At 32.8% G+C, this 25717-nt stretch overlaps 1 pseudogene; it reads left to right on the forward strand.

Annotated features, from left to right (window-relative positions):
* The first annotated feature begins 681 nt into the window (after nt 1-681).
* On the forward strand, nt 682-23235 carry LOC149567185 (serine/threonine-protein kinase KIPK1-like; annotated as a pseudogene).
* Nucleotides 23236-25717: the final 2482 nt, after the last annotated feature.

The following is a 25717-nucleotide window of genomic DNA, read 5'->3' on the forward strand; positions in this document are numbered from 1 at the left end:
AAATTATTGTTGGTTGACTTCACCGCTGTAAGCATCTTCTCCCCAACTGCACATGGAGGAAACCGCTAGCTATAGAAGGTTGAATCCGATATGTTGAAGTGAGATCATGGAGAAGACGCGTCGATGGATTCTTGCGGAATGAGAGTAATGGATGATCTAACGTCTAGCTGCGCAGTCTTGGTTTGAAGTTTTTGTTGTGACCAGGTGACGCCCTTTTCTATATTTGGAGATAACATTGTTTTTACTTATTCCACATTCCCCCAGCTTTGAGGACTTTTAAGTCTTTTTATATGCAAGCGGACACTATACAGTTGTCTAAAAGATTTGACTTTTAAGACTCAACATTCGCGTGGAGGGTCCCAGTGTGGGGACAGCTGGTGGAGGACAAAGAAGAGATTTTAACAGTCAACAAAGACCAAAAAAGTGCCACGTGGCATCACTTTGTAGGTCATCGTGATTTCGGAAATGAAGGAAGGAGGACTTATGATGTCACGACATGGTGTGAGATCAGAAGAAGAAAGGCCAAAGGCTACAATCCTACGACATGGCGTGAGATATAGAGTGGAAAAATGGAAGCTTATGATGATACAAAGTGGTGTGTGATTAGGACATTAAGGAAAAGGATCTACAATGCCATGATGAATTCGGAAATGAAGGAAGGAGGAGATATAGAGTGGAAAAATGGAAGCTTACGATGATACAAAGTGGTGTGTGATTAGGACATTAAGGAAAAGGATCTACGATGCTATGATGAATTCGGAAATGAAGGAAGGAGGACTTATGATGTCACGACATGGCGTGAGACCAGAAGAAGAAAGACCAAAGGCTACAATCCTACGACATGGCGTGAGATAAAGAGTGGAAAAATGGAAGCTTACGATGATACAAAGTAGGTGTGTGATTAGGAAATTAAGGAAAAGGATCTACGATGCTACGACCAATCTCAAGATCGTAAGGAGAAATTAGAGGAGTTAAGATAATACGATAGTCTCGTGGGATCGTAAGATGTAAAATGGACCCCTGAGATGCTACGAAGTCATCATAGGATCATGAAAGGAAGTCAATGTAGGGTTGTGAAACGAAAGAAATACACTTAAGATCTTACCATTAAGGTTGATGTGTGTGGATCTCGTGCCTGGGTACAGTGGAAAAATGGAAGCTTACGATGATACAAAGTAGGTGTGTGATTAGGACATTAAGGAAAAGGATCTACGATGCTACGACCAATCTTAAGATCGTAAGGAGAAATTAGAGGAGTTAAGATAATACGATAGTCTCATGGGATCGTAAGATGTAAAATGGACCCCTGAGATGCTACGAAGTCATCATAGGATCATGAAAGGAAGTCAATGTAGGGTTGTGAAAGGAAAGAAATACACTTAAGATCTTACCATTAAGGTTGATGTGTGGATCTCGTGCCTGGGTACTTTGACTAATGAGAGATTGACATGTGGTGCCCACGTAAAGATAAGATGAAGTATTAAGGTGAAAAATTAAAATGAGATATTCTGGAAACTAAGCATACATTTTCAAGTTGAAAGATTTAAATTAATTTGATGATATTATATAGTTTCAACTATATGGTCATTTAAAATTTTAATTATATTGCTTTGTTTATGGCTTGGGGCTTGGATTTTCAAATCGACCTCAGGGGCACTATTTTTATCTGAAATACACACTATGATATACTGCCAAAACTGGGAGAAGATTTTTTTTTCATTTTTGCAGTAAGATCTTACATAGGCATTCAACAAAAAAAGCTATAGGAATTTTTGTGTTTCTGGGGTATTCTTAGCAATATTATAGATTTGTTGTTTTTAGATAGAATACAATCAGATTCATATCAGATTTGCATGAGATCAAATTCACTAAGCAACCATAAAGCAAGAATTGAATGTTTTTTAAAGGCAAATGTAGAAGATAAGGTTTTTGTCGGTTGGAAGAAGTTGAGGATTCACAGCTGAGGGAAGAACAAGACAAGCCAAATCAAATTGAGGGCTCCTGCATACGTTATGATATCAATCTGATATTCCTTTAGAAAGGGGTTTCCTCATTAATTTTAAAGAGATATTTTCAAACATTCTATTACAACATTGATGGGATTTGATTTGTTGGTAGAGGAAAAGAGGAGATCAATTTTAATAGCAGATGAATAAAGAGTTTCAACAGGACACATGTCAATATCAGAATTTGATCTATGAGTTTTCTCCTTCTCTTCTCATTGTAAGGGTTCCAGTTTTTGGGTTGAGAGTCTCCCCAACTATTGTGAGACCATAGTTGGTTCTTGTTCCATTTTCTGCAACTGAGAAACCACAAGGTTGATTCCAGTTCTAGTCTAATTACTATGAGACCATATTTCTTAGCACTTTCTCTGTTATGAAGAACAACAATGTAATTTCTTGAAGCATTTAGATTATACAGTCACCCCTTGTGTTATTCTTTGAGTTTTGCATACAACATGATGTATTGATTTTAAAGAAATGAATAAAAAGCTTTACTTGATGTTTCAAGATGAAGTTTGTCTCCTCTGTGTGGGTTTTTAGTTTTTTGTTGATATATGCCCAAAGTGCATATTGTCTAGTTGCAACTTTTACTTGAAGTTGTATGCCACTGTGTGTCTTGTTATTAAGTCAAGAACTTGAGTAATTTGTTTTATATGCATTGATAGAACTAGAAGGATCATAAGAGAATTTGATAAGTATGAATTTCATTTGAAGATAGATATCTATTTGCAAGGTAGATAGATAGATCTGATATTTGAGTATACAAGTATATTTTGGGTACCCTTGTGTATGTTCTGATTTAGTTTATGCCCAATAGATAAGGAACTAATCAGCTTGGAGATTATATGTTTTTGTTGTTGCATACCCAGGTTATGCTAATTCAAATCTTTAATCAAATATCTTTTCCCTTTTAGTTTAAGAGGTGAAAAGAGTTACCCTCACTTAGTTTATCAGATTCACACGTCTTGTTATTAGCTATTTCACGTCCATGAATGTTTGCATAAACATATAAAATTCTGGGGTTTTTCTATATTTTATAGATTTGATTATATGCCTTTACACTGGTACCATTTAAAGAATCTGAGCTCCACTCGCCTAGGTTTTGCAGAGCCTAAAGAAGAAGGAGAGTATAGCCTTATAGTTGGCCCTGGTGTCTGAATAGGTACATTGAGCATGGGAATTAGTGGTCCCTAGGTGTATGTGTTCTTATCACTGGGTTATTCAAAAGTTGTTAATTCAGAAGCCAACAATATCCACTAGTTTAAATTGAAAATATATTTTTTCCTTATTTAAAATAGTGATATAATGTGATCAACATTTAAACATAATAGCAATTCAAACAAAATATTGTTCCAATCTGATTTTGATTTGACATTAATGAAAATATATTTTAACATGAATTGTAATATCCTTTAAAATGATGATTATTTGCCTCAAAGTGGATCCCTAAGTAATTAGTATTTGTTAGAAAAATCTTTGAAAATTAGTATCAATAAACATAAGATATGGTAAAGTATGCATAGAAACTTGTGGCAGGAAATCCTTCTTTGGGTCAGCGAATAACAATGATTTAAATCTTCTTAATTTAATGAAGGGAGAAACCATAATTTACCTTTGACTAGGAATCTTTCCCCATTAAACCATAGGGTGTCTACTCTCCTCTTCATCCACTCTTTTGCTCTTGTTCACCACCAAACAAGGACACCCATCTGCTCTTCTATGCGATCTCAACAACATAGGAATGTAATCATTTTAGTATAGAGTAATTTTTTTTGTAAGCTATTGGTTGATGCAAACTACATATTGACATAGGCTAAACATTATATGGCCTTAGAAAAAAGATGCAACTCTATTATTTGTAGTGAGGTTAAAGGAATTAGAGGATTGTGGTGGAAGAAACTTTAAAAGTGTATCTTCTAGTTGTTATAGAATTCATGGCCTTGTGTACATGAATTACATTGAGAATGCTACATTATGATTAATGGTAAAATCTAGGTCATCAGAAGTGAATTTCAAATAGTCATCCAAGCCAGCCTCGGAATTACCTAGGTTTTAGATGCAACTATCTTAAAGAAAATAGTGAAGGTTGGTACTTTTAGAGCATAAGAAGGTGGTCTTGTGAAACAAAAGTTGAAGCTAGGGGGGAATGCGCTCCCATTAGAGAAAATTATGTTGGAGCAAGCATCTAAGGAAGGTGATATTTCATGGGTCATAGAAGTAGCTACTTAGAAGTCACCATTAAAGGGTGTAGTGCACAATGCATTATATAAAGTAGACTCATTACAATCAACCACTTCCAAAAGTGGAAGTAGAACAAGGGTGTTTCTCAAGGAACTGCCAGAAGTATTATGAGACATTCATCAAGAGAAGCATACAAAACAAGGAACCTAAATCATGTATTTAATGTGTCTACAATCCCACAAAATAAAAGAGTGGGTCATATAGATCAAGTCTCATGTACAAATTGCACCTAGTCACTTGAGCAAAATAAGGTGAAGCATCCATTGAGGGGTTACACAAATATGTCCAAGGTAAATTAAGCATTATTTGTAATAATTACTTCAGCATCATCAGCTTGTTGTAACTCATAGTAAGCTAAAGTCATTTTTCATTAACCAAAAGACTTGTCACATAAAGGATCATTTAAACTGAATGAAAAAGGAATATGCAATGCTTCCTTTTCTACAAGCAACAATCTCAATCCTCACAACAATAATGACATCACGAGTGTTATGACAACACCAAGTAGTGTTAAAAATAGTTCGAGTGCAAAACTAAGTGATGGTACTCGTAGTGGCTAATTCTATACCAAAGACTATTGAAATTTTCAAATTTAGTAAAAAGGGAGGTTTTATTGAAAGTGCTCAAAGTAGTATTGGAGAGATAGTAATAATAACAAGGTTATGTGATGAAAGCACCTACAAAAATTTAAGTAGTAGTACCAACAAGCCTCACAATTCCAATGATCTATGATGGGAAGCCATTCAAGTAGTTAGAATGCAGAATGGAAATTTGGGATCACACCATTTTAAATTGCTTAAAAAGCTAGGGTGTGGAAACATATGCAATGTTTATCTTTCAATATTATGTAGTACAAGATGCTACTTTGCAATGAAGGTGATGGGAAAAGGCCCTCTAGCAAGACAAAAAAAGTTGCTAAGAGCTTAAACTGAAAGGGAAATACTGGAAACTTAGGACTATCCTTTTCTCCCTACATTATACACTCACTTTGAGACAAACAAGTTCTCATGCTAGGTTATGGAGTATTGTCTAGAAAGATATTTACACACTCTTCACCAATGATAATGAGGAAAATAATTCTCTAAGAAAGCAATATGATATTATGTGGCAAAGGTTCTTCTAGCTTTGAAATACCTATATGTGCTAGGAGTTGTTTACAACCTTAAGCCAAAAAATGTACTTGTAAGAGAGGATGGGCATATCATGCTTTCAAATTTTGATATGTCTTTAAGGTTTGTAGTTAGCCCTATGATGGTAAAGTCTTCATCTATCTTTAAAAGAAATTCAAGTCATGGTTTACAAGGCCAAAGTATTAGTGTTATCAAACTTATCATAATAAATCCATGAAATTCAAAGCTTTTAAGAAATTGTTTCTCTTCCTTTCACTGCCTATGGACCATAACACAATATAATACAATATGTTCCTAAATCATAATCAACGAATGAAGGAATTATTCCCATATGGTTACCACTGATCTCCAATATTTATCATTATGTCTCCTTGGGCATAATAACCCTTGGTACTATTGGCTGCTACAAATGCTCATCATCTCTTCTTTACCAAGAGTCTATCAATAATAGATCCATAGACACCTCTTTTTTTTTTGACTAATAGCAACCCACAAATCCTTTTTTCTACTTATGTTTGTCCATTATGTATGTGTTTTGATCAAAACCACCTTCCATTCATTTGATCTACGAATGTTATTTAAGGATATAAGAAAGAATCCATATTTTTAAAGAGAGAATTTGTCTTTCCATTGAACACTTTATATGGAGGCTTAATTTCCATTAAGAAAACCTTACAATTAGAGTAGACATTTTTTGTTTCTCCTTAATGCTTATTTTAATTCCATTATATATTAGTCTGGAATATTTTCCTCAAATTCATTTTGTGCATACTATGTTCAAGTTATATCCTCAAACTTATTATTATTATTTGAGAGAATGTCAGAAGCAGTTGTGAATTTTGGCCTTTGAAAAATGTACTCTTTATGTGCAATAATCATGGAATCCCATGAAGCCATGTTTATTTAAGGTATACTATAATTGCTCACTTCTTCGTCCCACTTTTTATCTCACTGTTATAAGAATGTCAGGAGGCTACTGAAATAAAATATAGATAGCCCTTCTTTTGGGACTAACATATTGTATGAATCTATAAAATATGGTAAGAATATATGCTTTCTTTGTAAAATGACTCTTTTTAGAGAGAGAAATATATACAATAACAGTTATGCTAATATTGTAAAGTTGTTTTATCCTAGCTAATGAGCAATGCAAAAATAAATTTTTCTAACTAGAAATATTCTACAAGGATAAGACAACAGTTGAACGTTTGAATCAAAGTTTATTATCAAATCATGAAAAAAAGGGCTCTTTCAATCCATATTTATGAGATATGTTATTTCTAAAAGGTTGTTAAGAGATTTTTCTTTTCAAGGATTTTTCTTCCTTATAGTTAACATCTTAGGTAGTATTAGTATTTAAAATTAAGACTTAAATTATCAATATGAAGGAATCCTACCCAATGTTTCTTTTCTGTTTCTAAAGTCTTATGTTTTCTTAAGTACCTTTTCATATGTTAATGTTGTAGTAGGACAAGAGAGTTGGAAAATAACATACGGTGTAGTTCTTGTGATTGGCATTTAGCACTTATGGTCATAAAGCACAACCTTTTGATATATGAAGACACGATTTGATTTTTCTATTAAATAATAATTTATATTTGCAACATGTATAGGTTTATATATGGATTTAATACAATGATAAGGCAAAGTTTTATATATGCACTTGTAGTCATGCTGTCCTATAAGAATATGTAGTATTTTCATATTTAAGGGTGGCATGTTTATCAATGAATACATAATTGCTTGACCATGGGGATAAAAGTTTTCAAAATGTGCCAAATTCTCAAATGTGTTCTTGAGGCCTTTTGGATATTTATATCAGCTCAACCTATTCATTGAAAATTTGATTGAGCAGTTCTTGATTTGAGTTTTTTGGGTTTACATAATGAATTCCTTAGTAATATTTTTGACATTAAGGTCAATTTGTCTATTAGTGACTTAACACTTAGTTAGTTGATTTCATTGGTACTGAGCTCTACAGTTTCTATTGAGCTTATCATTCTTCTAGTAGTGTTAACCAAGTGTTTTGGTTGCTACTAAGCTAAATAGTCAGATTGTAGTTCATGTTGAGCTTCATAGTATCTACCAAGAATATGAGACAATTTATAGTACTGCCCAAGTGTAGTAGACTCTACTAAGCTTTCTAGTAGAAGTGATGAAGATCTTAGTGTTAACTGAGTTTTGTAGTGTTAACCTAGTGCATCAGTATCTACCGAGCTCACAATGTTAACCAAGTAAATTTAGTGTTGATCAAGCATCACAGTATCAACCACTTGCATTTTAGTATCTAGTCAAGTTTCTCAATGTTCACCAAGTCATACAGTGTTGATCTAGTTCCTGCTACTTGAAGTGATCAGTATGGACCAAACTTCAACATCAGCCAAGTGCCAGAGTCTGTCGAGTGTTGACAGTGTTTTTTGAGTGTTTGAACATCACTGAGTTGTCTTTAGAATCTAAGTTACACCAATGGGCCAACTTTGTGAATTATGATGGATTTGGTATAATTGTAGCCGACTTCAAAAGGTTATTAAGTAGATTGGTATATATGTAATACACTATATCATATCCAAAATTTAATATGAATGTGAACAAGTAAGAAGCAGATGAATGTGAATTGAAGAAGGCTACAAGTAGTATAAGGTATAACAAAAACTTTTCTATCATATTCAAGTGATCATTGCAATTCAAGGAATCTCATTCAACAAATCAAAGTTGCAGATCAAAGATTAATCATTGGTTCATCCTAACAAGTACATCAGTCAAATCCTCTAACAAGGTGGACTTAGTAGTCTTATTCCAAATCTCCTAACAAAGTGCATACTTCACTGTATGTTTGTAAATCCTTTAACAAGACGAACCTAATAGTCCCTATTTCTCCTAATAGGGAAGATCACCAGAAGTGGTCAATTATAAGCCTTAATAGGCCAACTTTATACTTCAGTCATAAAGCTTGTGGGTATCATCCCCACCCAGGTTTACTTTCTATTCGGAAGGTTTCTGGGTTACCATATCTTGTGTCAAAGTGTTATGAATGTTTTATTTCTTTTATTCTTTTATGCATGCAACTAGATTAGATTATGTGATGATGGTTTAATTGGTGAATTAAGTTTAAAGTTTTATTGGTTCTTGATTCACCCCATCCCCTCTCAGTAACCTAGCCTACCTTATATTTTCAACAATTGGTATCAAAGAGTTTGGTTCTCACATCAAAAGATTAACAACTTAAGAAAATATCAGAGGCAATGGAGGTATATAGGCTAGAAAAGGCTACTGAGAATGAAAATTTGGATATGGAATTGGCTATTGGACAACTCAAGAAAGAAAAGGAGCAACTCTCTCAATCCTTGTAAAGAAGGAAAGATCTATCAGCACAGATTAATGACAATCTCTACATTGAAGAAAGAATTGAAGACTTATGCTAAGAAGAAGTTCAGAAAAAAGTTGATGTAACAATCAAAGACCTTCTTGAGAAGAATCTCAATCTTCAAGAAGAAGTTAGAAATCTAAAAAGAGAGAAAGAAATCCAATTAGTTAGAGTGTGTGGAGTCATGGAACAAAAGGACAATAGCAAAGAAGAAATAGAAGAAAAGGAAAATGAAATTCAACGACTATCTCTTCAGTAAATAGACTTTATTGATCAACTCAATGATGCAAATCAAGAGCTTATGAACCTAAGGTCAGAAAATGAAAGACTGCAGAATGATCTTAGCATGGAAAAGAAAACCAATGAGAGAATGATGAAATCTCAAGAAAGCATGAATCAATTGAATGAGAAAAGTCAATATAGACATAAAAGTAAAGTTGGATTAGGATATATAGATGAAGGTAAACATCTCAAAAAATAGCTCAAAAGAATAAAAGACCTACTTGTATTCATTGTGGTAAGATAGGTCATACATCAAATAAGTGTTGGAGAAATGGTAAAGCATCAATGGAAAGTTCTACAGTTGCAACACAATAGGACACAGAGCAAGTGAATGCACAAAGAAACCTAAGTTTGAAGGAAAGTGTCACAATTGCAACAAACAAGGACATAAATCTTTAGAATGCAAGACCAAGAAGTGGAACCTAATAAGGAAAATTGTGAAAGAAATATTTGGTTTAGACTACAATACATGATGTAGTTGTCACTATTGTGGTGAGTTTGGACACACTGAAAAATTTTGTATAAAATATCACACAAGGAAGAGAGACAATACAAAAAGGTGTTTTCTGCGTACAAAACTTGGACATCTTGCCAAGAACTATATGAATAGAGGAAGAATTGAAGATGAAAAGAAAACAAAGGCTAACAATATCATTAAAAAAATGAGGCAGCAATGGGTGCAAAAATCTCTAGAGAATGCAAGCCAAAGTCATGAAACTATTGACACCCAAGTAAATGAGTTGGGTGACTCAACTATTTCAAGTTAGATCCATGGAGATTACTGGAACTAAGATTCAAAAGAAGACATCCCATACCAATTCCAGTTAGCAAGAATAAAATCCATATCAACATTTAAGATGCACAAGGATCACTGAGCTATGATGACAATTGAAGACCTTACTAAGCAAGGTCAAGTTGCAAGACCTTACCAAGCAAGGTCAGGTTGCATATATTTACCTAGTTCTAGATGCAGATGTTGAGTTGGTGACTCTATTGAGTACCAAATTTAGACTGAGTGATGGTAACCTTACCAAGTTGAAGGTGTCTTCCAAGAAATAAAGACCAAACTAAGTGGAGGACAACCTATCACCGAGAAAACATTTGTACAAAGCATTAATGGTGATCATAAAGACAAAATGTTGTTAAAATGAGAAAATTGAATGTATTTTTTCACAAAAAATTTCTAAAGTGTATAGAAAAGAGAAATTTCAGAGCTCCCGAGTGATTCAAAGTAGTTGTTATTGAAGATTTATCTTGTGTTCAAAACCCTATCGAGTAGAATGGCATCTTCCAATAGTAAGGTGAAGAAAGGTTCGAAGATGTTGGTTCATGGAATTGATTGCAAGGCTCCCACATTTAAGTTGAGTCTAGCAGTTGTAGAGGCACTTGACCTTGCTAGAGCACAATATTAGATTCCACCAAAGGTACTTCTCATTCATGACATTAGGTCATTTTATCACTACTCAATTCAAGAACTGGGAACCCTAGAAATGAACCAGACATTCAATGAGCTATGTGTGGATGGTGTTTTGAAACCTGAGCATAAACATCTAGAAATGAAGGGTTTGACGCATATCTTGCATATGCCAAGAGATTTTCAAGGAAAATGGATTACGTTCATTTTGAGATGAGTTCATGAAATGCATTTGTCGTTGGATCACCCTATCCAGATTATGAAGAAAATGATCACCCTATCCAAATTATGAAGAAAATGATCCACATGATAATCAAGTTGCCGATGTTGAACAAGGCAAAGGTCAGGAAAACCCTAGGTCGGGTTGAATTGGCTAAGAGAACTCTTGCTAAGTAGGATGAAAGAGGAATGAAGTTGAATGGTGTCACAAACATGGAGTTGAAGTTTGGTATCCATGTGATAGAACATAAGATATACAACTAGAGCCCTCTGAACAACATATCATGCCAAGATGTTGACCTAGCGTTGAAGGTGGTGAAGAAAAATCTATCTTTTGACCTTGCTAAGCTATAGTTGATTCAACTCAGCAAGAACATGGAAAGAATCCAAGTCTCAAATAACAACCCATGTAATTTTGGTTCTTTGTTGACTTGTTTATTCTTCTATGTACAAAAGTTTTTTCCTTCAAAAGGAAGTATGGTATGGAAGAAAGACACACCAGTGTTATATCAAATCAATGAGTTTATAGTAGAGATGGGTGAAAATTTAGAAAGTATAATGGATAACTACTTTGAGTCCTTCAAGGAGAAAATGCAAAATAGATTCAGAATACCAAGGAAGTTGGTAGTGGACTATGAATAGGATATCTATTTTCTGGTTGACTGTGACAAGGTCTATATTCAGGTAGTAAGGCCAAGGGTGGCATGGGTTAAACCTCTGGGATATGAGTTAACCCCTGGGATATGAGTTTAACATAGATGGAACCAAGAACATTATTGAGGTTCTCTTGAATGATCTAATAGACCCCAAGGCACATTATTTTGGCACCTATGCGGAGGTTAAAGCCAAAATTGAACTTCAAATCAAGCTTCCTCAAGCAGTGAAGAGAGGAAGGAAGAAAGTGGAGAAGTTACTAAAGGCCACCAAATCTTCTAGTTCCCCTCTCTTGATAACTGAAGGACAAGGTGATGACCTTGAAGAAGAAGATGTAGAGGAAGACGAACCTAAAGAGGAGCAGCCTCCCAAGAAGAAAGGAAAGGTAATCATAACCAAACCTACAAAATCATCCCCCACTATGTTCACTAGAAGAGCAACAAATTCCAGAAAGAAACTAAATCTTGGAGAGGATGAAGATGAAGCTGAACAAATAATATTTTAGAAGGTTTCCCCTATATTTGTAGAGATATTAAAAAGAATAGAAGAAGGAGGTGGATTGCATACTTCAAGTCTCTTAAGTATGACACTAGGAGTGTAGAAGAAAAGAAACTGATAGAGGTTGTCCTAGTGGCAAATATGGTTAAATGAAAATAATCTCCTGATGAGCTAAAAGCACAAGTTCCTGATGCAATTCTCAAGTTAGTTGCACCGGTATGGGAAAATGCAGTAAATGTTTCAAGAGACATCAAAGAATAGACCTTGAGACAACTCATGTCAAGTCTTATGACAAAGAGGTAAAGAAACCATTAAGGGAGAATAAAACAAAACTAAAACCAAAGTTCATTGCATTGTTGATCCTATCAAAGGATATTGAGTCAATTGTGAAATCAAATACTATTGCATGGAAAAAAATCTATGGGATGCACAAACCCAATGATCAAGTTGTGAAGATTGATGACAAGGATGATGATGAAGAAGTTGTGGCAAAAGATAATAAAGATGTAGAAATTGATGATAGTGATAATGTTGGTGCTGAAAATGAAGAAGAGAAAGAAGCTATAGAAGGAGATCTTCCTAAGGTTCAGATTATTCAAGAATCTGATGTAGTAAAGATAGTAGTAGAGGTTATGGGCTCCTTTCCTTATTCTCTGAGAAAAGACTTATTGCAACCTAGCTTAGAGAAAGCTTCTACTAAGTTGGTTGAGGTAAAAACTGCATTACTAAGCACCCAACTAATCTTTGGAGCAACATTACCAAGTTTTATGATGAGCGAAGTTACCATCTCTTCATCTACCATGTAGCAGGCTCCATTCTTTCCAGCATCAAGCATTACCGAGCTACATCAAGATATTTTTGCTATTAATATTATTTCTTCTACTTTTGTTATTTTTTCTACTAATTATACTATTGTTTCATTACCAAGTGTATCCAAAACAAGTTAAATGACAGTTGAAGTCAATCCTCAACCAAGCACAAATGTTTTGAGCAAAGGAAAGGAAATTGTTCCTTCTGCTATTCAGAATGAAAAGGGAAAATAAGTAGAAGAATCTACTAAAGAAATTGATCTAAAGGAGGACATTGTGATACCATATTGGGATCTTTCCAATCTAAATCCTAATCAAATGGATACCCTTGGAGAGTTGTGGAAGAAGAGAGTAAGACAACAAAAGCTCAGAGAAGAGAAGAAAAATAAGAATCTAGTGCTTGAGGATATAAAAAGCATATTCATTGATGCACTAAGTATTGAGGTTGATGAGAAGCAACCAATTTTGGATCAACTTGTTGAAGTTGTTCACAAATGTAATGAAGATTTGGACAAGAAAAACTTTTACAGAAGGCAAAGAGAAAATTTGGAAACAAAGTTTTGGAGAAGGTAGCATAGAAGATAGTTATTAGCCAATTAGAATTATCTGCTATTCTTTATACACTTAAGTATCTAAAAATAATGTTGTTTCTTTATTTGTTAAGTTAAATGATACATCTATCTTTTCTATGGAAATCAAGGATAAACTATCCAAGATAGATGAGGACTTGAAGGAAAATGCACATCAATTATCACTTGATCCCAGTTGTAGCCTTGCATGTTTTGTGAAGATTAGGTACTTGACAGATCTTTATAAAAAATTACTAAGGGAAGAAGCTAGGATTAGGGCCACACTTGAAGATATTCAAGGTATGATCCTTCCCAACATGGATGCACTGAAAAAGCACATTGCACATGCAAAGACATTGATCCATGACAATAACTTTTCCATAGCTTATCACATGATGGAACTTTTAGAAGAAGTACAGATAGCCTTGCATGCATCTAAGATATTGTAAGAGAATTATGACAAGACCATGACAATAATTTTGAAGGTACATAGTGATTTCTTGTCACATTTTGATATTAACTTGTAAATATTTTGCACCTTTTGTATATATGTCAAAAAAGGGGGAGAAGATTATTGTATAGAGAGAGAATATTATCATACTCTAGATATATGTATGGGGGAGTAGTAATATGATAGGAACCACATGTATAGATAAGCAAAAAATAGTTTACAAAAGTAATTTTGAAAAATAAAAAAATAGAGTAAAAATAGAGTAAAAGGTTATAGAGCTACAATAGTAGACATTAGTCAAAACCAAGTTGGAGATTTAGATTATTGGTATGATAAGTATTTTTGTCACTAATACCAAAGGGGGAGATTGTTAACATTAAGGTCAATTTTTCTATTAGTGACTTAACACCTAGTCAGTTGGTTTCATTGCTACCAAGCTCTACAATTTCTACCGAGCTTATCATTCTTCTAGCAGTGTTAACCAAGTGTTTCAATTGCTATTGAGCTAACTAGTCACATTGCAGTTCATGCCAAGCTTCATTATATCTACCAAGCATCTGAGATAGTTTACAATATTTCTCAAGTGTAGTAGAGTCTACTGAGCTTTCTAGTAGAAGTGATGAAGATCTTAGTGTTAACTAATATCTATAGTATTAACCAAGTACATCAGTATCTTCTGAGCTCACAGTGTTAACCAAGTGAATTCAGTGTTGATTGAGCATTGTAGTATCAACTAAGCATTTCAAAATCTACCAAGTTTCTCAGTATTCATTGAGTCATACAATTTTGACTGAGTTCCTACTACTTGAAGTGATCAGTATGGACCTAGCTTCAAAATCAGTCAAGTGCCAGAGTCTGCTAAGTGTTGACAATGTTTTTCGAGTGTCAGAACATCACCGAGTTGTCTACAGAACTTGAGTTACAACAATGGGCCAACTTGGTGAATTATGATGAATTAGGTAATTAAGCGGAATCTAGAAGGCAATTAAGTGGACTAGTATATATGTCATACATTGTATCATATCCAAAATTTAATATGAATGAGAACAAGCAAGAAGAAGATGAGTGTGAATTGAATAAGGTTACATGCAGTATAAGGTATAGCAGAGACTTATCTATCATAGTCAGGTGATCATTGCAATTCAAGGAATCTCATTTAGCAAATCAAAGTTGCAGATCAAATATCATTCATTGGTTCATCCTAATAGGTGCATCAGTCAAATCCTCTAACAAGGTGGACTTAACAATATTATTCCAAATCTCCTAACAAAGTGTATACTATATTGTATATTTGTAAATCCTTTAACAAGGTTGACCTAACAATCCTTATTGATCCTAGTAGGGCAGATCGCTAGAATTGGTCAATTGTAAGCCTTAACAAGCCAACTTTATACTACAACCATAAAGCTTGTGGGTATCATCCCTACTCCAGTTTTACTTTATATTTGGAAGGTTTATGGGTTACCATATCTTGTGTCAAAGTGTTATGAATGTTTTATTGCTTTCATTCTTTCATGCATGCAACTAGATCAGATTATGTGGCGATGGTTTAATTGGTGAAATAAGTTTAAAGTTCTATTGGTTCTTGATTCACCCCTCCCCTCTCAATAACCTAGCCTACATTATATTTCCAACAAATAGTAGTTTTGTTCAATATGGCATCATTATCTAGACCTATTGATTTTGTTACATCACAACACATAACTAGAATAATGACCCAAAAAAAAATAGATGCAAAGCTTCATGCAGATTGTGAAGAATGCAAGGAGGAAATTGATTACTCTTAATCTATAGATGTGAGAAGGGATTCAAGTATTGTTCCTTCAAATGCATTCATAGCTTACTTGAAGAAGATATAGTAATCAAAATTACTTCAATCATTTGGATGCATGCTTGAAATTGATGAAAATACTTTTGTTGTGATTTCTTATAGTGAAAATGCCCCATAAATGCTTACATCATTACCTCATGTTGTTCCTAGTGTTGAGAAGAAGACAACTATAGGAATTGGTATTGATGATAGGATTATATTTATGCTTTCTAGTTGATTGGCCTATGACAAAAAAAAAATCCAAATTCAAGAAAATAAATTAAATTTACAAGAGTTAAAAAGGTTACCAATAACTCTCTAAATTAGGGAGACAATTTCTCTTTTGTAGAATAGTACACACTATCAAATAAGAGTTGAAAAAATTCAAAACTAGCAGCTTTGATGTTCTTGAAAGGAGGGGCACAATTGCATAAGGCAATACTTGAAACTAATTTCAATGGTGTTATAGGTCCTATGCAACTAGATAAAAAGAGGGATCTAACAGTCTCTAGTTTTGAGATTATTAATATTGTTGGTACATGATTTCGTAGCATTAAGTTTTGGTCATATGACACTAGCCTCTCATTTACATCACTAGAATAATAAACTAAGTAGATGCAACATATCCTTCACAATATAGTATTGTGAAATTTAATGAGGGCTACAAAACAGGGGAAAGAAGAGGGTTTGGCTAAGGAGATCTCTTCAATCAAACTTATAGAGGAATTTCATCATTTAGGAAAATTCTCATAAGAGGTCAAATATTCATATCTATTAATGTAGTTAAAACTTGGGCCAAGATTCTAACAATGATTTTAATGAAATGTTGTACATAATGACTTTCTAACTAGTCTCATCTACTTGTACATGTTTAACATGTACTACAAATAGGTTAATGCAAATAAAGAAATAATATTTTTCTCTTCTTTGTAGAATGGAAATGCGTCTCATAAAATTTGAAGCATTTGAAGATTACAGGGTATCATGGGTGCCTTTGTCCCCCTTTATGCTTCCTAGTTTATTTGTAATAGTAAGTTCCAATTGTAGTATTTGGGATAGTTCCAAAGTATTTCATACCACAAATTCTCATTCCAAAAGAAAATTTCTAGTTGGATTTAATGAGCCTCTTAAGATAATCTTAAGTGAAATAAACACAGTGCTTGCTAGAAACATAAATTTTCATAGTCTTTTAACAAAAGAAGTCATATTAATCAAGGTTTAATATGCAAGATTTATTATGGCTGAATTATAACTTGTGATTGAGAAAGGGTGTGAAAACTTAAAAGGGAGTGTTCCTTTATAGAAAACTAGGATTGAAAGCCATCAATTATTTCCATAGCATCAATGTCATCGTGGATGTTCATAAAATGTCTTTACTTATCAAATTGTTTAACTACTCCATCTAGCTTGAATTCTTTGAAATAGGAATCTATGATGAAATGTAAGCCTAGTCGTTTGAAAATATTTTGAAGTATCACATATTCTTATTCATCCCCAAAGGAATGAAAGTCTAAAACTTTAGTTAACACATTTGTTAAAAGACCCTACTTTTTGATTATTTTGAAAGTGTGATTTTTTTAGGTATTGTCCTAAAGTCTAGTCATGTTGATTGCAATAATCAATTTTACAGAACTAAATGACCTTATCTATGAATCCTCTATTATGATTTGTGTATAATCAGCCTCTATTTTTTATTTATAAACACTATGTACATGTAGGTTACCTATGATTTAGCACCATCTCCAACAATTATGTACATAGGTCCACATAGATCCAATGTATAGTTGAAAACTCAACTTGATCTCTCAAGCATGAACCTACAAGCAACATAAAAAACTTCATAATCAACCAAAGTAATGCAGGTTGGGATTTATACTTATGCTACAAGTTTATGAAAGTGAAACCAACCAAAGTTATGTTTTAAATTAGAACCTTGGTTTGTTCCTTAACTTTTCAGCTTTTATAACATTATAGTAAAGTGAGTCTTGGCTATGAGATAACTAAATATGTGTGACATAAGGAACGAGTAGCTTAGACATAGAAAAGTCTACTAGAAAGAGGGTGATCAATCTTAAGTTTAAATCTTGGTTCATTTTTCCATCATCCAATCATAATACTTACAGGTATACATTCAAAAGTGGATTTTGGTTTTGAGTAAGCCCATAAAATGAGAATATGTTCAAGAAACAATGATCATTTACAAGACAAGTCACTTGGTGGTAAAGTACTAGAAAGGAGGTTGGTCTTTAGATCAATTCTCAAAACATTTTGGTTTTCTTTCTATTCATAAGGACAAAGGATAAGAATCCATACATTTAACATGCCTCTCAAGAGGTCAAAAAATGTGTATCCCACTAGCTCAATAGTAATATTAGGTTAATAATTAAGGTGTCTAAGCATAATTTTTACATTGACTACAACATATAGAGAATAAAACACTTACATGACCATTGAAAACAACATCAATGCCATAGTTGTAAAGAAGCTCTCCTATTTCCTATTGCATGAATTTAGCTTCATGATAATGAGCTTTGTAACTGTTATACCAAGGTGGATGATAAGTAACAACAAGCCAGGGAGTTACAGTCCTATCAATGTTAGCTACATCATTCTCCAACCGTATGCATTGTTCCCTTATAAACAAAAAATAAATCACTAAAATTAACAAAAAAAAACATAAAGTATCAATAAATCCCAATCCTCAGTGCTGATATTTATGTGATTAACATCCTTTTGTTGTGTGTTGGTGGTAGTTATATTATAAAAAATGTAATAAGGAGATTTATTTACCTTTTTGTCCATTAGCTTCAGATTGAGTTGAATTTGAAATTTGAGTGCTCTTAGAACTTATTTGAGGCATCACTCATTGTAGACCCTTATGGTAGTTAATAAAAATGGGTTATGAAGCTAATGATGCTTATATAGGGGTTGTTACAAGAGTTAAATGTTGATGAAGTGATAGATCTTCCTCCTAAATAACCCCTAAATTGGGATGATGTGGGCTACCATCAAATTCATTCTCATCAAGTTGTGACTATGGTTGAGGACAATATTCATCCTCTTCCAACATAACTTCATCAACCATCTCTTCAATGTGATTGCTTTCAATAAACCTTAGCTAGGTTCTCTAATACATGATCTAGAACTTTGAATTTATATGCAATATTTTTGCATCTTCAAGTACATTATTTAATACCATCTGGCTAGGGGATAAATTCATGATAAATCTTTCTATAAGGCAAGCAATATCTATTTTTTGATTTTTTAAAAAGAACAACTTTAACCTTTGATTGGAAGTTGATTTATGAGCTTGGGGAAATAATCAAGTGCATGTGAGTTAATTAAAAATTGGAAATCCAATATGCCTTATTAAATATTTCCATAAATGAGGGTATAATTTCTTGATATTTCTGGTCTTTGTTTAAGATAAAATTAGAATCTTGTGGAATTGTATTTGAAACTTCAAGATTTACATAATGGGAAGAGATGTAAAAAGATGAAAAGCCATGGGAAAATAAATTCCTAAAATTCTCAATGAACATTTCTTGTTCCCATATTTTGGTATCTTCTTGGAGCATCAATGAGGACATAATATGTGAATGGAAAGTTTGGATAATGAAATGCTAATTTGTCAAGATGAAAAAAGATGCTAATTTGATTGGCTACGATTTCAATAATATATAATTCCATGTACTCCAAATATAACTTATGAAGTTGAATCTAGAATTGGAAGAGCCTATCATCAAATTTGGAAAGACAAAAGTTTGGAATCCAATAATTGATGCAAAGGCCATAGCGACCATGATTTTGTATTAAAAACTATATCTCTAGGTAAAAAAATTAGTCAATGCCTTCCCATTTCTTCTTTAACATCTCATATAGGGTCTATAGTGGTAAAGTCCTTTGCCAAAGTTTGCAAATGATGGACTTCCTAGTAAGACAAGAATATTGTGGGGATAGCTGATCATTAAGGAAGATAATATATGTAATACCTTGTTGAAGGAAGCCATAAAAAATGAATTCAAAAAGGTGTGAGAGTCTGACAAAAAAAATCTTCACACATTCTAGGAATGCTTTGTTACTTGGAATTGGTTCAGAATATGTTGCTTCTGATACTAAGATATTTTCTTACCATTTTGCATATTCCTAGGGAAGCTTCATTATTTGCTTTGAATTATTATTCATTAACTTTAGGGGAAGCTTCAATATATCACTTTTTTCAAGGGCTACTAACCTAATGTTTGTGAGCTTCTCTTGACATATATAAAAAATTTGTTTAGTAGTTTTTGGCATATAATATGATTTGTAATACGAAGGTTTTAAATATGGGAATCAAAATTGGTAACTATTTCATATTCATAGTAGAGGGATTAAACATATATTTATGCCTAAAATATAAATTTTAGTAGACTTAAAATGCTCCATACTTAATTTAGAGCTAGCATCCAGATTTGGATTTTGCTTGTGGTGAAAATTTCCAAGACCTAGACATGTGCGCTTTATAGTATGTCACTTTGTGTCTTGAAGTTCATTCACCTATGCTTAAAATTGGATGAGTTCAATCTTAATGCCTTTGTATTTGCTAGGCCATATTTTAGAGCACTTAATGCCAAGAAGAGATGGTTCTATTTTTTCATATTTATCACCGAGATAAAATCTAAAAGTTGTCCATTGAAATCAACCCCATTGTTGAGAGAATGTGTTTTTGACATGAAGCTTATCATTATTATTTTAGATTTAGGCTTATGTTCTAAAATATTATACTAACACTTTCACTCAAAAAAAGGTGTAATGCATATGCTGATAGGAATATATATGTGAATGTGATTAGTTGAAACATATTTGCATTGTTCATGCATCATTTGTTGAAGATAACTTTTGTGGTATTCCACATTGATACTATAAAAAAATCAAAATAATTAGAAATTTAGATTAGATGCCTAGTTATGAGACTAATTCAATGTATATTCATTGATACCTTAAAATGGTGATGGTAATGTACTCATTAATTGTTGTTGTCTTAAGAAGTATCTAATAAGTTATAGATGCATATACCTTAATACACATTAACAACTTGATTTTGCAATAGATGTAGCTCGATAAAATATAATATTGAATTAAATAAGACAATATGTCATGATAAACATAAAATGTTTAATGCATTAGATAAAACATGAACATTATTATTATGCTTGAGTAGGGAAGAAATAGGGACTTTTGTAGATTCACACTTTCTAATAAAAAATTGATAACAATATTATTAAAAAATGGTATTGAAATCTAATTATTACTTCAAGAAGAATAAAATGAAGACAATAGTCCATGACATTTCATTGTCATAAAAAAAATAGAACCTAAACCAATACTTGTCAAAATTAATAAAGGACTAAAAAAAATTACTGTCACCTAATTGAGAAAATAGAATAGAATGTCGATTACAAATAATGAAAAAAACAAAACATATTAAAAATACGAAGTTAAATACACCAATAAAATAAATAACATGATGTTTTATTAAATAAATTTAAAAATTAAATTTGGAAGGAAAAAAAAATTAAATATTTCAAATTAAACTTAATGATATTTTCTTTTTAATCCTAATTTGAGGTGAGTATCAATGAATTAAGAAAAATGCTCTAATATAGATTAATGATAAATCAAATTCACATGTAAATATACTATTAAAAAAAAACACATTATAATCAAATAGATCAAAATATTAAACAATTAATTTAAATATTCAATTTGTATTACTATGCATGAATACAATAGAAAATGAAAGTAAATAACTCTTTAAAAAACCTAAGAAATTGAATCTTAACTATAATATTATTTAATTATTTTGAATATATTAAGTTAAATTTTAAATCAAACATCAAGTTATTTTTAAAACGATTACATTGCCTCACCATTTTTTATTCCTTATGTTTATTTCATTTTGAAAATTAAAATTGATCTAGAATAATTATTTCCCATGCTCCATTTTTTATTTATATTTTTATACTCAAACTTTATTTGCTCTCTCTCTGAATGCTTCAACACTTTTGAGATTTTTTTATTTTCTTCCCATGGTTGAAATTATTCAAAAAACAAGGGCTACAGGCAGCTGAAGTCCCTACCTACGCATGGGGCAGTGGTAGGGAGCTTTAATTTGGTCTAGCTATATTCTTGCATGGGGTAGCAGTACACAGATTTTATTTGGTCTAGTTGTATGTTGAACACGAGGCATCAACACAATAAATAAGTAGTTGGAAGCCCCTTCAATATAGTTGATGTATTAAGAAATCAAGTTGAAGTCACTTTAAGGGAAAAGAGAAATGAACTAAATTTGGGTAACTAAGTGTTAGGGCATTATTAAACTAGCATCACAAAAGCAATAAAGTTACAAAAAAACCCCAAAAATTAAAAAAGCATATAATTTTAAATAACTTTAAAAGTATTCTTACTTAGCACAAAGGGCTTTTCAATTAATCTGACTGCTTGGAAGGGGATTGGCTTTCAAAACCTTCTTGTGACTCCTAAACCTATTCAAATTTAGGGTACTTTTGTTGTTAAGAGAATTTAAAAAGCCCGAGAAGCTCTCAAACCTTGGCTTCATTGGGTAGGTAATGGGTTTAGAGATGGCCTCTCAATGAACTAGCAAAACCTTTGGTGGTCTTCCTTGTTTGCTACTCAAGGTGTTTCTTTAGCCAAGATACAAGGAGCCAATGCTCTATGCTTGTTTTGTTGGGGTATCAAAATTCCCAAGGACTTATTTTCCTGGGTTATATGAGCCTTCACTCATAGGAGGACTTGCAGGTGCAATTCAAGCTTATCTGTGCAGATTGACAATTAGATGATCTTCTAGTTTCTACGATCCCTCCTAATTTGTTACACAAGCTTGGTATTTTGTCATCTCACCCATGGTGGAAAGATTGGAAGTGCTATCCTACCACTTGTATGACTAGTTACAAGTCCAACCTGGGGTATCGGTGGCTGGTGCCTCATCGTCCAATGGTTGATACTCTCAATCAGTGCTGACATTTGCATTCTTCTCATAAAACTTGGAGCAATATATTTGCCACAGTGTGGCATTCCATTACAGAGCCAAAGATTGCTCACTTTTCTTGGTGCCTCCTCTTCCAAGCATGCCTTTGGGCCCTTGGCTCTAACATTTGGGCATCCTAGATCCTCGATGCCCTTTTTGTGGCTAGCCTGAGAGCTTCTTGCACATTTTCTAGTTCTGTAGAAAAGCCCAAAAGTATTGTCTCTGGATTCATGATTTTTGCAAGCCTTTTCATCTAGAGGATTTCATTTGGCATATAGTTGTTCTGGGAGATCCACTTAGGCTCCCTTTTAGATATGCTCAAATTTGACACGCTTTCAGAATGGAGATTTTGTTTACTATTTGGAAGGATCACAATTCTATTTTATTCGCTCATAACTTTCTTGATATTCATGTTGCTATGTACTCTAAAGAACGTATCTGTAATAATGTTATGATGCAGATTCAAGTACAAACTGACAAATTCATGCTAGAGGTTGCTCACCTATAGGAGTTATTAGCTCACTGTGGAAATGTGCCCTGTATAGTCACCCAAGTACCTTCGGATGCTTTATCCAATGATTGCACTCCTCCTCGTGGTCACCGGCAAGGCTGGAGCAGATCTACATGCCACTCACATACTCCCTAATCTTAGCCCCATTGCCACTCTTCTAGTGTTTTTGGTGGTCGTCACTGCTCGGCCTTGCCTCCACAGAGGTTGGGCTTGGGCTGGTCCCCAATGGCTCCTCTTGTTGCCCCTGACGTAGGTTGGTCATCTACACAACATGAACCCAAATGGGCTTTCCCTCAATTGAATTTAGCCATTTCTCCGACCAGACAAGACAAAGATAAAGATGTTGATGCTGATATTGATGACAATTGGGCTCCCATTGAGCCAAACAATGACCCCAAGGAATTCTAGGGTTCTGATGACAAAGACCCACCCTCAACTAGCACTGCTCTTGCAGCTTGAGGGCTTTCTACTTAATGCTTTTATAATTTTTTTTTATGAATAGTTGTTGATTTAGCCTTGTGCCATTTAAACTCATGGGGTGATCTTGTATCCCCCAACCCCTTTTTTTTGTGAATATGTATCTTTTATATTATAATTAATGGAAAAAGGTATATTCATCAAAAAAACAAAATTATTCTTACTTCTAAGTGTGCAAGATGATGTATCCTATCTTAGAGGAAAACATAAAATAAAGAGAATATAAATTCAAAATGACACCAAGAAAAATACCAAATTAATTGCAAGGGATAATGAATATCATAAAATGATAATACACATTAGAAGAGATGTGCATAGTGTTGAAGTGAATGGAAGTAGTTAGACAAATCTCAAGATTGAAGTCAAATTATTGATTTGTGCATCCGCTTCAATGATATCAATGATTAACACCAGTTGTTGCATTCATTATCTATAACACTTGAAAATGTAGCTATAGATGAAGTTAGATCATATATAGTTGTGTTCTTTTTTATTTGTGTCTTAATAATATGTAGTTGATGTCCCCAACACCTAAAGCTAAAGATTAAAATTACTTGTCTTTTCCTTTTTTAGCCATTTTTGTGGAAGCATGTTGATTCGTGACAATGCCAGTTCCATCACTTTCTCCATGATTGGTAGTGATTATTTTCACTTTTATTCCATTGCATAAGTCTTCACTCTTGCACTTGACCTATTTAGTAACAAATACAATAATACTTATTTGCATTAGTAAAAATCATAAAAAGAAATAATAATAGAAACTAATTCTTGTACCATACCAAACATTTTGATATTATTAACAAGGTCTATATTTCAGCATATAAGCTACAAGATTTAAGAGTTTTCAATAATAATTTTGCATTGAAATTCATCTTTTAAGAGTAGAACTATCATATTTGAAGTTCAAAATTCTATGCTAGATGAATTGATGGCGTAGGAGATTAGAGTTTACTTGATTAGGAATTATTAGACTCCTATCATCTTTAAAATTATCCCAAAATGAAGTAGTTGAGTTTAATTAGTGGAGTACAAAATATGAAGAATATACAAATTATCCAAGGCATGATATACGGGACAAGAGTAGGATGATGTCTTGAATAAATTTTGGAGAATGGATTATCAAGATTTGAACATTACATGTTTTCCTTGGTCAATATACTATAAGTTTTATTTGAATTTTGAAGATAGATGAGGTCCCCCCACATCTAATGTGCGATTTTTTAAAATTTTTTTAAGATAAGATGAGATCCCCTACATGCAACGTGGCATCCAACATCTCTTGGATAAGATCAACCAACCACCTAGCCTAGGTTATTTCATGATGAACCATCAAAATGTAACTTGACTCATCTCCGCTTAGATGAGGTGGGGTATTTGAGAATAAGGTTATGTTAATATAAAAAATAAATTACAATAAGAATTTATCCATAATTTAGTAAGAAATGTGAGAAATAATTAAAAACATAAATGGTAATCTTTTAATGGAGTGATTTTTACATTTGATTATGTGGTAATTTTGGTAATTTAAAAAAAAAATCATAATGTGTAATTAATCTGAAACATTGATTAGAAAATAATACTACACTATCAAATCAAGAAACTATTACAATAAAAAACTATATGAATTATATCAAGAAATAGAACAAGAATAAAATATTTTAAAATGGCTCCAACTCTAAGAATTAAACAAGAATGTAAATAAGAAGAAATAAAAAAATCATAGAAACGATATAGAATGTTCTTAAATATATAGTACAAAATAAAAAGAAGATAAAAAAACTTCAATTAATTTTGTTAAATAAATTACAAAATATTTTAAATATAAGGAAAACTTTATCTATTATCATTCCCAAAAACATTCCACACTTAGATTTTAGCTTTGAAAACAAAATCAATTTCAAAAGTTTTAAATATCATTGTGACACCACATATTCTTCCATATTGAACCGATTTATTTTAGGAAGAAGGTTCCCTGACTATTTTATACATTCTTGATCAAGAGAATATGAAGTGTAATTGATTTTTGTATAGAAGAAACCCCATCTTCAGAGAATGTAAACTCACATAAAGAGTATTTTACCTAAAAATTGAGATTATCTCAATAGAATAACATCATGACTAATTCTACCCATCTTACTGAAAGCCAATTGATGTTTTAATGTGCCACAATAATTTGGTTAGAGATTAGTTCCCAATTTTTTTTAAAATACTGATTACATTTTATGCATATCTCCCATAATTTCAAGATCCCTCTTGAA

The sequence above is a fragment of the Cupressus sempervirens genome, chromosome 3 (assembly GCF_028749045.1).
Source record: "Cupressus sempervirens isolate cs-2001-9-10 chromosome 3, ASM2874904v1, whole genome shotgun sequence".
NCBI lineage: Eukaryota > Viridiplantae > Streptophyta > Pinopsida > Cupressales > Cupressaceae > Cupressus > Cupressus sempervirens.